Source organism: Apostichopus japonicus, chromosome 16 (assembly GCF_037975245.1).
Source record: "Apostichopus japonicus isolate 1M-3 chromosome 16, ASM3797524v1, whole genome shotgun sequence".
In the NCBI taxonomy this organism is placed as follows: domain Eukaryota; kingdom Metazoa; phylum Echinodermata; class Holothuroidea; order Aspidochirotida; family Stichopodidae; genus Apostichopus; species Apostichopus japonicus.
This window is the reverse complement of record NC_092576.1, coordinates 25346229-25361478: the sequence shown is the minus strand read 5'-3', so window position 1 is coordinate 25361478 and position 15250 is coordinate 25346229. Positions and strand designations below refer to the sequence as shown.

At 34.0% G+C, this 15250-nt stretch overlaps 1 protein-coding gene across 10 annotated transcripts in view; it reads right to left on the bottom strand.

Annotated features, from left to right (window-relative positions):
* Positions 1 to 15250, bottom strand: part of LOC139982453 (uncharacterized) — a 564762-nt gene that overhangs the window by 306093 nt on the left and 243419 nt on the right. The gene's annotated exons all lie outside the window — the stretch shown is intronic.

Below are 15250 nucleotides of genomic sequence, written 5' to 3'. Positions count from 1 at the left end.
AAGATGTAATTTAAGTTGTGACGATAAAGCTAAGGAATATTAACATATAAAATTTCAGGGAAAAAAGTCCAGGTGGGGGGGGAGGGGGGAACTGTTCACACAAAAGGACATGATGATATATTTAATATACCTTTTTCTAAATTTTAGCGACATGATATATTTACGGTAAAACTCTTACCTATAGTTAATTATGTTTACATTACAAAGGAAATACGGCTTGTTTTGTTCAATATTTAGTGAAGGTTAAATATTTGAAATTTAAGTAATCAATTCACAATGTTTACAATATTATATGTATTTAAATAAGATGAAGGTATAGGATTAATTTGTATTTACAGCTGGTAAAAGTACTCTCCATTTTTAGTTACCAGTAAGTAAACAACGTTCAATGTATAGCTTAAGGGGACATTTCTGAGAAGAAATTATGTAAACTATTTTTAACACATTAATCGATCAAATATTCACTTATAGTGCAGTCCTCTTCCATCATTTTAATTATAGAATACCACATACACCATGTGGAGTATTATCATCTGTCAAGATAACTATAAGGCTAAAACAACAAAACATTTATGGCAGTCTTGATTGGCCACAAGCTATGGCATAGCTCTAATTACAAGTTTTCAAAATGTACTTTCCTGGGGATCATACCTGAGACATTCGAAATGAACAGAACAAATGATCAAATGACGTAAATTTAATCAAGAGTGGTTATCATTTTCTTTAAAGACATTTGACCAAAGCTGACCATATTTAAATATGCGGCATATTTGGGGGCAATACAACAACAGCTGGACCCTAATGTAGTCAAAGAGAGCTCGTCACCCTACCGTGGAAATGTAGTAAATAAGTTATGAGCGAATCTTGTGCTGATATTAATATCTTCCCCTTCTAGCCCACCCCCCTCCAACAACAAATAATCCTTTACCATTAGCTAGCTCTCCTGCAATTGAAAATTGGTGCAAATGGCAGATATAGAGATGAGTATCAAGGACTTTTATATGGTATATGAGTCGGGTAGGGTTTGAGCCAGAGTTGATGATTTCCATCTGTACTATCATTCCATGATGACTAATACTCGAGTCATACATTCCCCTTGTCATAAGTTGCGTGCTGCTCAAGCAAAATATGGTTACAGCTCCATTTGCCCCACCATAACCCCCAACCCCTACATACACACAAATCATGGTGCAGCACCTCCGGATCCCGTAGTGACCTATATTCACCGATGTTAAGCACTAAGGGCAGAAAGTTGGACAGATAGGGACAAATTATAGCCTTATTACACCAACCTTTCGCATTGCGAGTAGAACCCCCGTGACAATTATTGATATTTAGCTTAAGGGCATCCGTAGATAAGAATCATAAGTCTCGACCAAATCGCTATTGACTGAAGCGTGTCGGTAACTTTTGGAGTTGCCGTGAAAGTTTCCATGCTTCAAAGAAAAAAGATACGCTAGTGATTGTAGGAGAGAAACAGCAGTCACCTGTTGATTTTTTTCAAGTAATGTAACTTAATTAACAAGTTGACATTAAATAACTCCTGTTTACGTCACATTGTGCAGCAAAAGTTTGAGACAGTCTTGTCCGATCATTGAAAACGTCTGATCTACCAACCCTACTACACTTAATGTATATATCTTAGCTTCATCGACTTGACACAAGTTGGATTAAAAAGACGAACGCCGCACTTGTAACTGATATCATTTTGCGGTCCATAAACGTTCCGTTAATTGGCGTTTAAGCGCACAAGGATATGTGATCGTTACGGATTTTTTCCCAATCACTGAGACGTTGAACTTGTTCAACCTGAAAGGTATTTTAGGCCGTTTTTTGTGTTATTCTTTTGGTGGCCTAATACCATGTTCGTCGACTTCGAAAAGTCTCTTATCAAATGTATACGATATCTCTCGGATATACTCACATCTTCAATCGTGCGAGTGTGTTTTCTAATGTAGCGGGATTTCTTAGTTTGTAAAAATATCTCTGAATCGAGATTTTTGGTGTAAAATTGTGTCATTGACTTCAGTGTAACAGCGTTCATATTCAAATGATATGCCGAGATGTTCAAAACGTGAGAGGTGCTCGTCGACTTCGAAAGGTCTCATATCAAATGTATACGATATCTTTCGGATATACTCACATCTTCAATCGTGTGAGTGTGTTTTCTAATGTAGCGGGATTTCTTAGTTTGTAAAAATATCTCTGAATCGAGATTTTTGGTGTAAAATTGTGTCATTGGCTTCAACGTAACAGCGCTCATATTGAAATATAATGATATGCCTAGATGTTTAAAATGTAAGAGGTCACGGGGTCAGATCTCCTACTGGTATAGTGATGATTGAAGTGCTCAATCTCAACCAGTAAAATACTGCATATCATCAACAGAAGAAAAAGTGACAGCAACATTGAAGAATACTTTGCTGCGGAAAATAAATATTTAGAGAGGTCTAAGCTAACCATTGTGATTATATAATGTCTCTTATATAATGTACCATATTTGATATTGCAGAATCTTGTCTACTACGTGGCAGATCAGAGAGCTACTATGCTCCTTTCAGTGCACGGTGGTGACAATATATACAAAACACATGGCCATAACCATTGGAAGCGCTGGGCGCACGTGGCTAGTACATTCAACCACAGACCCCAATTTGTTTTTCTTATAAGGTTTATAATTTATAACACAATATCACCTAGATTCTATGAGGGAGATTACTTCATGTGAGCTGATGGTAACCCTACAAATTGATGTAGATTTACATATAAACGACTCTTGCGAAGCTGACCAATGTTGTGTGGAAGGGTCTGGCCATATCAACATGTATTACAGGCTAAGAGAGCAGTGCATTTGATTTCATTCATACGAAGGCAGTTGTAGGAACATGAAAACGAATGAACATGATAGGAATAATGTTAAGGTGATCGGGGTGGTATATTTTGGCTTCGTTGTTTAACCTTTATTAATTTAAACATACAACCTTATCCGGACAAGATCCATATTCTGTACTCTCTACCAGACGCTTGAAATAGTGATTCCTAAACTCGGCTGTTTGTATTGTAACTGTGCTGAAACTTTGGCTCTCAGAAAAGTCCGATTTTTTTTGAGTTACTGTTGCTACCGCTTGTTCTAAAAGTAATACAGCGGCTTCTTGAAGACTTGGTATCGAAAAAAAAACATCGCATCGAAAAAGGCAGCGAAAAATTAGCTCATCTTACAAGCTTAGTCCACCGCCAACTTCATGCCTCCAATGTTACGTAACAGAGCCTATTCAGACCGTCCTACATGTTAACACCGTATTCACATATACGAGAGCTTAACGATTCAATTGACAAAGCATCCCGGAAAGTCAATGACAAAGTAGACGCTATACTTTCTAACCAGCAAGAATTGAAAGAAAGATTAACTTCATTGAAACAAACGCATTAGAGCAAAAGTACAAGCTATTTGAGCTTTTTAGTTGATGATCTCAATGAGAAGCAAACCAAAATGGATGCCGAAAGCAGGCAAATTGAGGGAAGATTAGGATGCATTCCTTACTGAACATAAAGCGTTGCAAAAGCGAAAGGAGGATAACCTGAAGTCAATCTCAAAAGCCCAGCTAAAGGTAGATCGTTATTCAATAAGCTACAACTTAAGAGTTGATGGAATACCGGAAAGACAAGATGAAGATCCAATCGGTGAACTCAAACAGCAACTAATACAGCATGAATGGTGTAACTCTTGAATTTGCTCGCCGTATAGGGAAACATCAAAGCGGAAAACATTGTCATATTACATCTACATTCTTATTTCGTCCTTAACAACAACTTATTATTGCAAAAGTCCGACGTGCTCTTCTTATAACAGAAGATCTAACACCCGATGACTTCAGAACAAACGACAAAACTCCACCCCATGATGGATGCTGCGTTTCGTGACGGGAAGCGTCAACGATTCAGGAACGGCCAGTTATTTATTAACGGAGTCCTGTATGTCTTGTCCAACCCAACAAGTCTGAGTCAATACCGAGTCTCTTTTTTGTTTTATCTCTGAGAGTCTACACCTTGGTAGGACACTTTTGTAATATAAAGCACAAGTACCTTCTATTCTCACTGACTTGTATTGTAATGTACTGTATTTCTTATTGTGTTGTATTGTATTGTTTGTTCAAAACCGTTCTGTGTATATCTCGCCCTGTGTTTTTAAATTGAACTTCAAATGTGCCTGACTTAAATGATCTTTTTTTTGTACGAATGTGTGCCATTCTTCAGATTCTGCAAACCATTCTTCTAATCGTGATGGTAACATATTGCCGTGTAATTACTTCGATGATAGTACCTTACTTATAAAGATAAGTTGGAATGATAAATCGTTAATGCATATTAATGGAAAAAGCATCTTTCTATTCGTTACCTCATCAATGAAGAATTAGACTCTAGAGTCTCAATAATTGCCGTTTCTGAGACTAGGATTCACGAAAATATCCCTCTTAATATGTTACAGGTAGATAACTATAACTTTATATATGTGAATAGAACTGGTACACACGGTGGTGGAGTTAGTTTGTACGTTCGTAATGATGTTCAGTATAAAACAAGGTCTGATCTTTATTTCAATTGCAGTACTTTTGAGTTGTTGCTTATTGAAGCTATACACCAAGACCACAACGTTATAATTGGTGTTATTTATCGACCGCATGATAGTGTCATGACTCTAATTGTCATATTGCCACTTTCATAGATACTATGTACTCTAATTCATTCACACCGATTATCACACAACCTACCAGAATTACTGATTCATTTTCAACTTTAATTGATTTTACGTAATGACGTCAATGTCTTCAATTTGTGTGGTATGTGATATAAGTCTCATTTACCTGTTATATGCTCAGCTGCGTTAAATTCTTCAAATTGCTCACTCGGTACTACCAGCTATGTCATGGAAAGGTATACGTCGAGGGGTAATTACAATAGGTTTTGCTCTTAGTTCAACGACTTTAACTTGCATCAAATGTACACAAAAACAGATATAAATGATGCTTGTTATTTCTTTGCTGGTGTAATAAGTGAGATTCGCAACAACAAAAATCGTACTGCTGCCAATGGTTTACGCAAGCGCAATCCTTGGATTACCAATGGAATTATTAAATCAATTGCCACTATGAAAAGACTTTACAAATCGTACCTCTGTACCAGGTTTCTTCGAAATAAGTTCAACTACGTCATTTACAAAACTATCCTTACTTCTACTATTAGGCTCTCCAAAAAATGTTTGCTCAATGACAATAAATATATTCAGAAGCACACCCTGAGAACTATAAATGAAATAATTGGTCGAAGCAATTCGACCTGAAAGATGCAGTTTAGAATAAATCACAATAGTAAAGAATTCAAATCAGATATAATGGTTGCTAATTGCTTTAATATTTTTCTAGTATCGGTCTGAACTTAGCCGGGCACGTTAAAGAAAGTAATGTTGGCTTCACTAGTTTCTTAAAACTCTAATTCTAATACTATATTTATTTCTCCAACTAACCGTACGGAAATATCTTCAATCATTAAGAATTTAAAAAAAGGTTCAGTGGCTGGGACTGGCGCTATAACTGTCAATATACTTCGAACTTGCGAAAATCTTCTTGAACCGCTTACATATATTTTCAACCTTTCTCTCTCTAGTGGTATTGCACCCTGCGGTATGAAAATTGCTAGAATGACGCCTATTTTCAAAACTAGTAATCCTTCGGTGCTTTCAAACTACCGACAAATCTCGATTCTATCAAAAATTTCCAAAGTTCTCTAGAAAACCATGTATAAGAAACTCACAGACTTCATATACAAGAATGATATAAATTCATTAAGTCGATTTGGTTTTTGCGAGAATCTTTCTACTTATATGTGAGACAGCAGATAAAGTACAATACATCGAAAAATGGCTTCAATAACAATGAATTTACTATTGGTGTGTTTCAAGATCTTTCTAAAGCATTTGACACTGTCAACCATAACATCTTACTAAAGAGGGTTGCATATGAATTGGTTTGAGAGCTATATTTTTAAGAGAGAACAGGTTGTACGAATTACTGATCAAACTTCTAAGACTAGCACAGTAAGGCGTCCCACGTGGTGCTGTACTTGAACAACTAGTTTTTCTTATCTTCATAAATGACTTGTGTAACTGTTCTCATGTACTTAACTTTACACTCTTTGCAGACGACACAAGTATTATTTTTATGCACAGTAATATTCATTGTGCTGCTCGTGTTGTTAACTCTAAACTATATTTTGTATCTAACTGGTTTAAAGCAAACAAGTTGCCTCTAAATTTAAGCAAAACAAATTTTATTATATTTTGTCCTGTTCAACGAAAGGTCGATACAGTTAACGTATTTATCGATAATGCAGATATTACTCTTGTTGGAAAAGTTACATTTTAGGTATTCATCTTAACTCAAATCTCAAAAAAGTATCATATTAACAGTCCAAATCTCAAAGATTATCGGAATATTTTATAAAATTTGCTAATTTGTACCATCGCATACATTTAAAACACTGTACGATTCCCTCATTAATTTAAATCTGTATTACTGCAACATAAGTTGGGGAAACACCTATCAATCTAACCTTAATCGCCTGTTTACTCTCCAGAAGAAAGCTATCAGACTGGTTACAAATTCGAGTTATCTAACTTAAAAATCTTAATATCTTCGACACATTCAAACTCCAAGTCGTTCTATTTATGAATAAATACGTTAATGGACTTTTAACTTTGATGATTACTATCTTTTTAATTGTGACATTCATAACTACAAAACACACTTTTGTCAAAACTTCTTAATATAACTTCCGAGAAAACTCATAGACTTTTTATCAATTCTGGAGTTACAATCTGAAATAGTTTGGATAACACAATTAAAACATTCAAAAGTACAAAACATGAAATTAATTTTACTTACCGACTATCATCATTAAGCATTGATTCTCTTTACTTGATTTATCTCTATGTTCTTTGTTCTTTTCTCTTTCTTCTTTTTGGTACTTTTCCTTTTTATTCTATCGTTTATTGTTTTTTTTTTGTAAAAGGGGACTGCTCGTAAAAGCTCTGCTTCTTCAGTCCTCCTCCACCTCCTTGTAATTTAATGTTTCACCATTGTATTTTTATTATGTGGAAATAAAATCAAACTCAAATTCTATGCTGTAAAGTTGCATATGTCGCATGTATGTTGGGGCCACTTGTAAATCAGGCAAAATAAACATACAAAGGAGAAAATGAGGTTTTATCCCATGATACAAATGAGATTGGCTTGTTGATATAATTTTCACTTCACATTGTGTATAACACCTATGGGATACGGCAATGTACGTATCAAACAAAGTATCAGAAGAAGCAAGATGAAGCGAAATGGAAGGAAATCTACAACATGAACAAAAAATGCAACAACAAAGAATATTTAATTACCTTATAATATATTCGATTGTCCGCAATCACATTTGGCTGAGTGTTTAAAAGCAATTTTTGCGTAAATGAAATGCCATAACATTATTTCTTTACCTAAATAGTTGTTATTAACGTAACCAGTGTAATGCTCTTAACAAACGCGAAGTTAAGCATTTCCATCACTTACCACAAAACAGTACAATAAAATTTGGTGAATTATCAGAATCAGGAAACAGCAACTCCCAATCCAATTCGTGTTACTGCAACGTATCCAATACAATCTAACATAACGAGTGTTACAAGTATCCTATGCAGTTTAGGTTTTCAAAGGTGACTGAGATTTACAGGGTTTGATATATATCAGGTGCCATTAATAACGATATTAAAATGATGTGGTGTATTGCGTTTATCCACCATTTCATATCGCAGGGTATGAAATGTTTTACAATATCCTTACCATAGAACAATAAATGAAAGAAAAACAAAACAAAGAAAAGTGGATAGAGTAATTAATGAAACGTACATAACGTTCACCAAGCAGTAACAATGTTCTATCAACTGATCTAATTGAAATGCACAGGAGAGATAAACATCATTAATTTAACCACAAGAAGAGAAAGAAAGGCTACCCGAAGAAACAAAGATACAAAAATGAAACTATATCCATGAGTTCAATCTAATACTGATGATATACTATTTGAATAATATATAAAATCAAAAAGGTAACTGAATTCAAATTAATCTATCTTAAACAATTGATTACCAAAAGGAGCTAAACACCTCCATATCTAGTATTGTATTGCTAGTATTAAGTTAGGCTCATACGACTTGTGAGGTAAGATAACGAGCATAAATAGATGAACAGTATTGCGCATTTAAGCATATAATGATGCTCTAACAGATGAATTCATTCAGTAAAATGTGAGGTCGTCATCAAACTATTTATCAGTTGTAAGAAGGGAATAGATGGTATCTCGTCATACTGTTTAACTACTGCAGCAGTTGGGGTATATTGTGGCGCTGTACCAGGACCGGACGACAGTGGTTTTATAGGATCGTCAATCTAACTGACGCGGTGTCGGTGGGGCGTGGAGTTGTTTATTGCTATGGTTCCGTTTTTTTTGTGATCAGTTTGTTAATGGAATTTAAGTTCCTATGAGCGTGTTTTGTATAACGTAACATTATAGTAAAATAGCTGTAGACCTGGTGCGAGTTTATGTATGTCTTTAAACGTAATGATTCATGATTGAAGTAACAAATGAAAGAACATTTCAGACAATAAAATAATTATATGCTGGTACATCCATGATGAGGAAAAGCCGCATATCACTATCATATAATAAAGATGTTGTAATGACTTACGAAGGCAACATTGTGTAAGGCGGCACACGAGACACGCAATATGAATCCTTATTTCCCGACGTTTAGGGTACCTGGGAGCCAATAAAGACAACGTTTAGTCAGTAATCTATGTCATATTTATTGATCTGAATAAACAGGGCGAACCTCGCCCTCTATTCTAAGCTTAACTGATTTATTTGACCCATACTTACAAGAGTTCATGAAACTTTTTTTTTTCAAAAATGAAACCACTTTACAGATTTGAGTGTCTGCTTTTGATATTGCCAAGTAAGTAAATAACCTTTTCTGAAATGTTTAGACTACAGTTACACAATAGTAACCTGAAGTATAAAACACACTTGAATAACTGCCTGCAAAACGTAATGTCTGAACGTATGCAAACAGCGTAGTCATCATGTTGATTTAAAGATAAGATAAAATTGTTATTGCCTTACCTCTCTTTAATAAAATAAATGTTCTTAGCGATAACTTTGATTTGAAAATGTCAGATATAGTATTAAAACTTGTTCTTTATTGTAAGTAAAATAAGCAGGTAAGTGAACAAGGTGAAATGTATATATATCATTGTAATTTTTACACATTTTATTGTCCGCTAAAGTTCAATACCTTCGCTAAGCATATTCTATACGAAATGCGTATTTTTGTATAAGGACAATGTATGATAGGTCTTTATTAAAAGACCTTGCAAACTTTTTACCTGCTGAAGAGATGCAGGAAAAATATCCGTGACTAAATATTTGTGTCGAAAAGGAACTAAAAGCAATCTTAATATTAATTTATATCATATATAATAATATAATATAATACATATATACAAAAGTAGTAGCATGAACCACTCTCCAAATTCTTGTTCACGTAGCAACTTTTTCTCTCAACACCGTAAGCTAAAACATAAATTAAAATATCTATTTGAGCCTGCAAATTGAAGCTTGTTCTAAGTCAATGCTTTCATCGGTACGTATGTGTCGTTTTCGCTGTTAGGTGTGGTACCTTTAAATATCTGAAAGTTAAATAATGAATAAAGTGAATAAGTACCTTCTAAAATGGATGCAATTGTTTCGATTCCATTGTAGGTTGTGATTTTTTTGACAACGCAGGTAATTGCTAGCAGGAACATAATCGTGAACAATATATTAATTGTCCTCGCGCATCAAGGAGAGTACTATATAGTTGAAGCATCGGTAAACTTTGTGAGCACTGACGACAGTAATCATGCTTCACGAACTTTCAACCGGTAAATTAATCAATAATAATCAATAATAATCAGACCGCAATGGGTTATGGATTACAACTCAACGTCGGGTGGCTCCAATTTAACAGTTTAACTCCAATTTTGATTTTTTTAGTTTAGAAAGTCATTTCAGATTGGGAAATCCGTAGATTGCTCTGGGATGAATGAACGCTTTATTATGACCCGGCCAGGCATCGAACCCCCAATCTCCCGATTTCCAGGACTCATCGCTTCAAATAGCGCCGCCTTTATCCACTGGGCCATACAATCCGCATTAATTTAAATTCAGGCAACCACTTACGCAATAAATGACGTAGCATTTCGCTAAAATACCGTCAAATCTAAGTTCTTCCCAACATAAGCAGACATGTAACTCTTTAGTTGCCTTCTTACTTTCCTTGTTCAAGCGAATGTAATGATTTGTTAATGAACAACCTTTTTTCGATGGTCCTTTATTTGTGCTTTTTCATTTTGATATTAAAAATAGACCCTGGCTTTATTTAGAGTATGCATGTGAGAAAACGCATCTGATGTGGGTAACACATGTGCATAACAATACATGAAAAGGGATATATATACTGGAATATTAAAATAATCAGTGGCTTTCAAGAAAATGCTCAATCCCAATGAGATGAAATAGATCTAGTATGGGAGTACATGTAGGCCTCAAATTAGTGTTCACCTTTGTCTTAAACGTGTTTTAAATAAAGAATACATTATTAGACGATTTAAATTACCATCACGAAATCATACACTTTGGCAGGCAATATGTCATTAGTAAAAAATAATGAGACGCGCTAATTTATTAAAGTATTAGGGATGTGTCACTTTCAAGTTGTCCGTATCTTTTTAAAGGTAATATAAATATTATGTTTTAGTTTCAAAAGATGTAACATAACATTTGCCAAAAAAGGGATACTGCCTACTCTAAAATGTTAGACAATGCTACTTTGAATGTTGACTTTAAATTGTTGAAAATCGTTACGATATTCGAGACATATAGATGATTGAAAACGCGTATACGATAGAACACGATATAACTTAATCTAATCTGAAGCTTTCGTTTTGACAAGGAAGTAATTAAACGATGTTCTGACATACATTAAAATGCCATGGGCTTTACTTTGCTGAAAGTCAATCATCTAGTCATATCTAATGTGGGAAAATTGTTTTTTCAGACTACTCGCCAAGCACTTCCCGAAAGGAAAAAAGTTCCACACAATTTTCAACAAAAACAACGTAAAATTGAGTTACAGTTGTATGGGCAACATGCGATCAATTATAAACAGCCACAATAACCGGCTGTTAACACAAAACGAGCATAGATCTCAGCAGGCTCAAGGCACATGCAATTGTAGAGAAAAACACAATTGCCCCCTCAAGAGGAATTGTCCAGGGGTTCAAAACCGGTAAGGAAGGTCGTAATTCAACTGTATGCGTTTGGCACCTGTATCGAACAATACTAGTTCTGTTTTTAGTGACATATTTTGCCTTACTCTAAAGATACAACATGGTGCTAACCAACTTGAAATAATCTGTGATTTCTAAAGCCGGATCTCGAGAGAGATACTTGAAACAGACTTTATGTTAATGAAATGGAGGTAAACGACAAAGGCAAAAGAATATATATCATGGAATACGTAATGAGAAGGAAAATCCAGAGCAGTGAAAAAACTTCCAGCTTCCCACCGGGATTCGAACCCTGGCCTCTATAAATAAAAATACATTCCAGAAACAACCTTTTCACAAACACAACACTGTCCTACATACAGTGTATGTCACTCGATGTGGATGTGATTGATCCATCGCTAGTTATCGCATGATTACCGACCGTTAGGTTAAGGTCCAGTGTGGTTTATATTTTCCGTCGAAGGGACTCGTGATTAACATTACGTTGATTTACACAGTAACAGTCTGTATGAGAAAGGTTAAGATCGGTTCAGTAATTTGCTTTTCTTACCCATGTTCTATCTGGGATGAATTTGCTTAAACAGTAGAGCTATCGACTTGCGATGGCAAACTCATTAGAAGAAAGTAGTTAAATGGCAGATGTACCAACTTTCTTTTACCGAATAATTATACACCAGAGTGAACTATACACAGAGGTTACAGTGTACGCTTCAGCCCGAAAGTAGTGGGCTATTAGTGTAACAATATATATATATATATATATATATATATATATATATATATATATATATATATATATATATATATATATACATATACATATATATATATATATATATATATATATATATATATATATATATATATATATATATATATATATATATATTTAACTGTGTATTTACAGATATCAACGAGGTCAGAGATTGAATCTTCCACTCAGCTTTGATCAGAATCTAAAAAGTATATTGATTTACTGATGACTTACCTTTGTCCTACCTTTCCACTTAGAAGGTATATCACTTATCGGTGGCAATTGAAACGTACTTTGAGCTTTAATAACTCTCTTATATCGATCCGTAAACACAGTTTAACGAACTTTTAGTGAACCGCTGACAAGACCATTGGACATAGATAAATAGCATCGTACAGTATTATTTTCTTCTTTCTTTTGGAACATTTGTCTTCTTCATTTTCAAGGTATTTTATTATATATATATATATATATATATATATATATATATATATATATATATATATATATATATATATATATATATATATATATAAATATATATATATATATATATATATATATATATATATATATATATATATATATATATATTTACATACATTTAGGAAATGTGTTGTAGAAAAGCCTCTTCACGTATCGTTATATGTATTTCATTCCTGATATTGTTAGTAACAAGTATTATGTTATGTGTAGAAAGTAGCAAAATGTAAACACGTTTTCGAATACCATCCTCACCATAGAAATTCAGCAATGTGTCGAGCTATATCTGTGATATCATTTCTCGTAACGCAACTTTAGATTTAAATTTGTATGGAAGATATATATACATCTTTAACTGTATTTCGTTCTCCCTCACCAGAACCAACACGCGATAATGATCTTCAAATTATAATTACTACATCATTTTATCTTTGAATTCCATATGGGACACTACAGATGTGTGTAGCCTTCATTTAGAGTGCTTTCGCACACTAATATCATATCGCGTAGAGTTAAGAAGTCAAGTAAATTGGCATAAATCTAAACTTCACTGCCATTATGAAACTATTTGACCGATGGATATATAGTCTCCGAGTATAATTTTTCCTGCATTAACAATAAAATAACAAAGGTTGGCGTACTTTAATTAAATATCGAGTAATATTCAATGGATTCAGTAACATATGTTTTATATATGTCCTGCATGGAAGCTTTTTAATACCATAACCGAATCTACATTCTCAAAGTGGTGTGGTGTAACTGAAATTATACATAGACACAGTAGGTCATTTGTTGCATGTTTGCGTTCCTATTTTATTCGCTGTTAGCATGATTTGAAAACCGATAGATGTTGATATGTCCGTGGTGATTCTTAATCAGTACGGTATTGTATTTATCTATTGTCAGTCGAACGGCTCTGGGCTTTGTTCGTTTAGCATAAGTCGACGATAACATTTCCAAAATCTTTACCCTCTGACATCTACCCTACCACTTACTGATATCCTCACCATTTTTTTGTGCGATCTGATGCCATTAAAACCGTCCCTGAACAGGCATATGCAGTATTATTGCAGCGAAATTCAAACGGATTCAATTTCTCACGATTCAACATTCGATTTGTTAGACGTTGGTCATACTTCGTGTTCCAAAAATACGGGAGAAAACTAACTTTACAATGTTTTGAAAACATTATACAGTCTATTTTGAGGTCATGGTTATTGTAAATTATCAGGAATAACTTCTTTAAGGTCTGTACAATTGCTGTCATGGAGTTTGAAGGAACTTTGTTCAATAACTCTATAGCTCCGGAGTATATAAATACGATGTAATAGACCAGGTGCTTACTAACAAACGTTAAAGTCTCATATTTTGTTTTGTTTTGAAATCATGCTCAACAAATACAAAATTGTTCTTTCCCAAATGGACTGTGACATATAAAAGAGATATCAACAACTGTAAAATTATTGCAAACAAACAAGATTGTTCTTCTGCTTTGATCATTTTGAGATCATTCCTTTTTCACTTTTTGAGTTTTAATAAAATTGAAAGTAGCACTTACGGCAATGTTTTCCAGACAATACGCCAGCCCTGGAAAGTACATAGTGTAGGATTTTTTTTAGTTTTCTTTGATGCACACATTATTTTAATTTGAATAACAAATTCGTTTACAATATATGGTGAAGAAAACTGTATAAAACAACCTTCCATGAGTCATTAGTTTCAATGACACGTGCCCCATACTCTATATTTTCATCATCGTCCTTGATATCTATATAGGTCCTTTTACCCTAGTTGCAGTACATCCAAACAAAATGTTAAGAAATATATATTTAGTAATTCGATTGACTTTTCACGCAGATATTCTTATGTGTTTTTAGAACATAAATGAAGGTATTGCTAATTCATTTTAGACAAATGGACAGTCCAGAAATAATTATTTTAAAGTGTTTCCTATGCCTATAGGACCTACATAAAATATAAGTATTTGAAGGTTTAGATCAGACTGGACTTTGTTAATATTGCTACACCGTCGGAAAACTCAGACAGTACGTCATGTTACGTGAAATGTGCTCTTCACTTATCACAAGTTCTAAATTGTTAAATAATGTTCCTCTTGCCTACACTTTAAAATTTATATTTGTAGATGTCGGCTGGTAGTTGAGACTATCGCTTTCGGTCACTCCGACTCCGTCTCTGAAAGTCTATACAATTTATGAATCAAAATTTACTCAATAAATTTTTCATTTTTAAAGTAAGTCACAAGAACAAATGTTTCCTTTTCATAAATTGGATCAATAATCAACTGTGACTTCTTTTGTCTATTTACTTCGTGTTACCTCAGGAGAACATTCTTTGTGTTACCTCCGGTGAGTACCTTCTACACCTCTAGTTACATGACATTATAACTGTCATTGAAACAATGACACTCAAATATAACCATGACAGTAATTATCTCACTACGACTAATAGTATTTCATGTTGTATCTTTAGTTACGTTATCTCTCGTTACGTGCTTGGACTAGTTGAAACAAGGAAATATGAATATTCATACTTTAAAACGGCATAGTATAAATAATAAAAACGGCTTCCC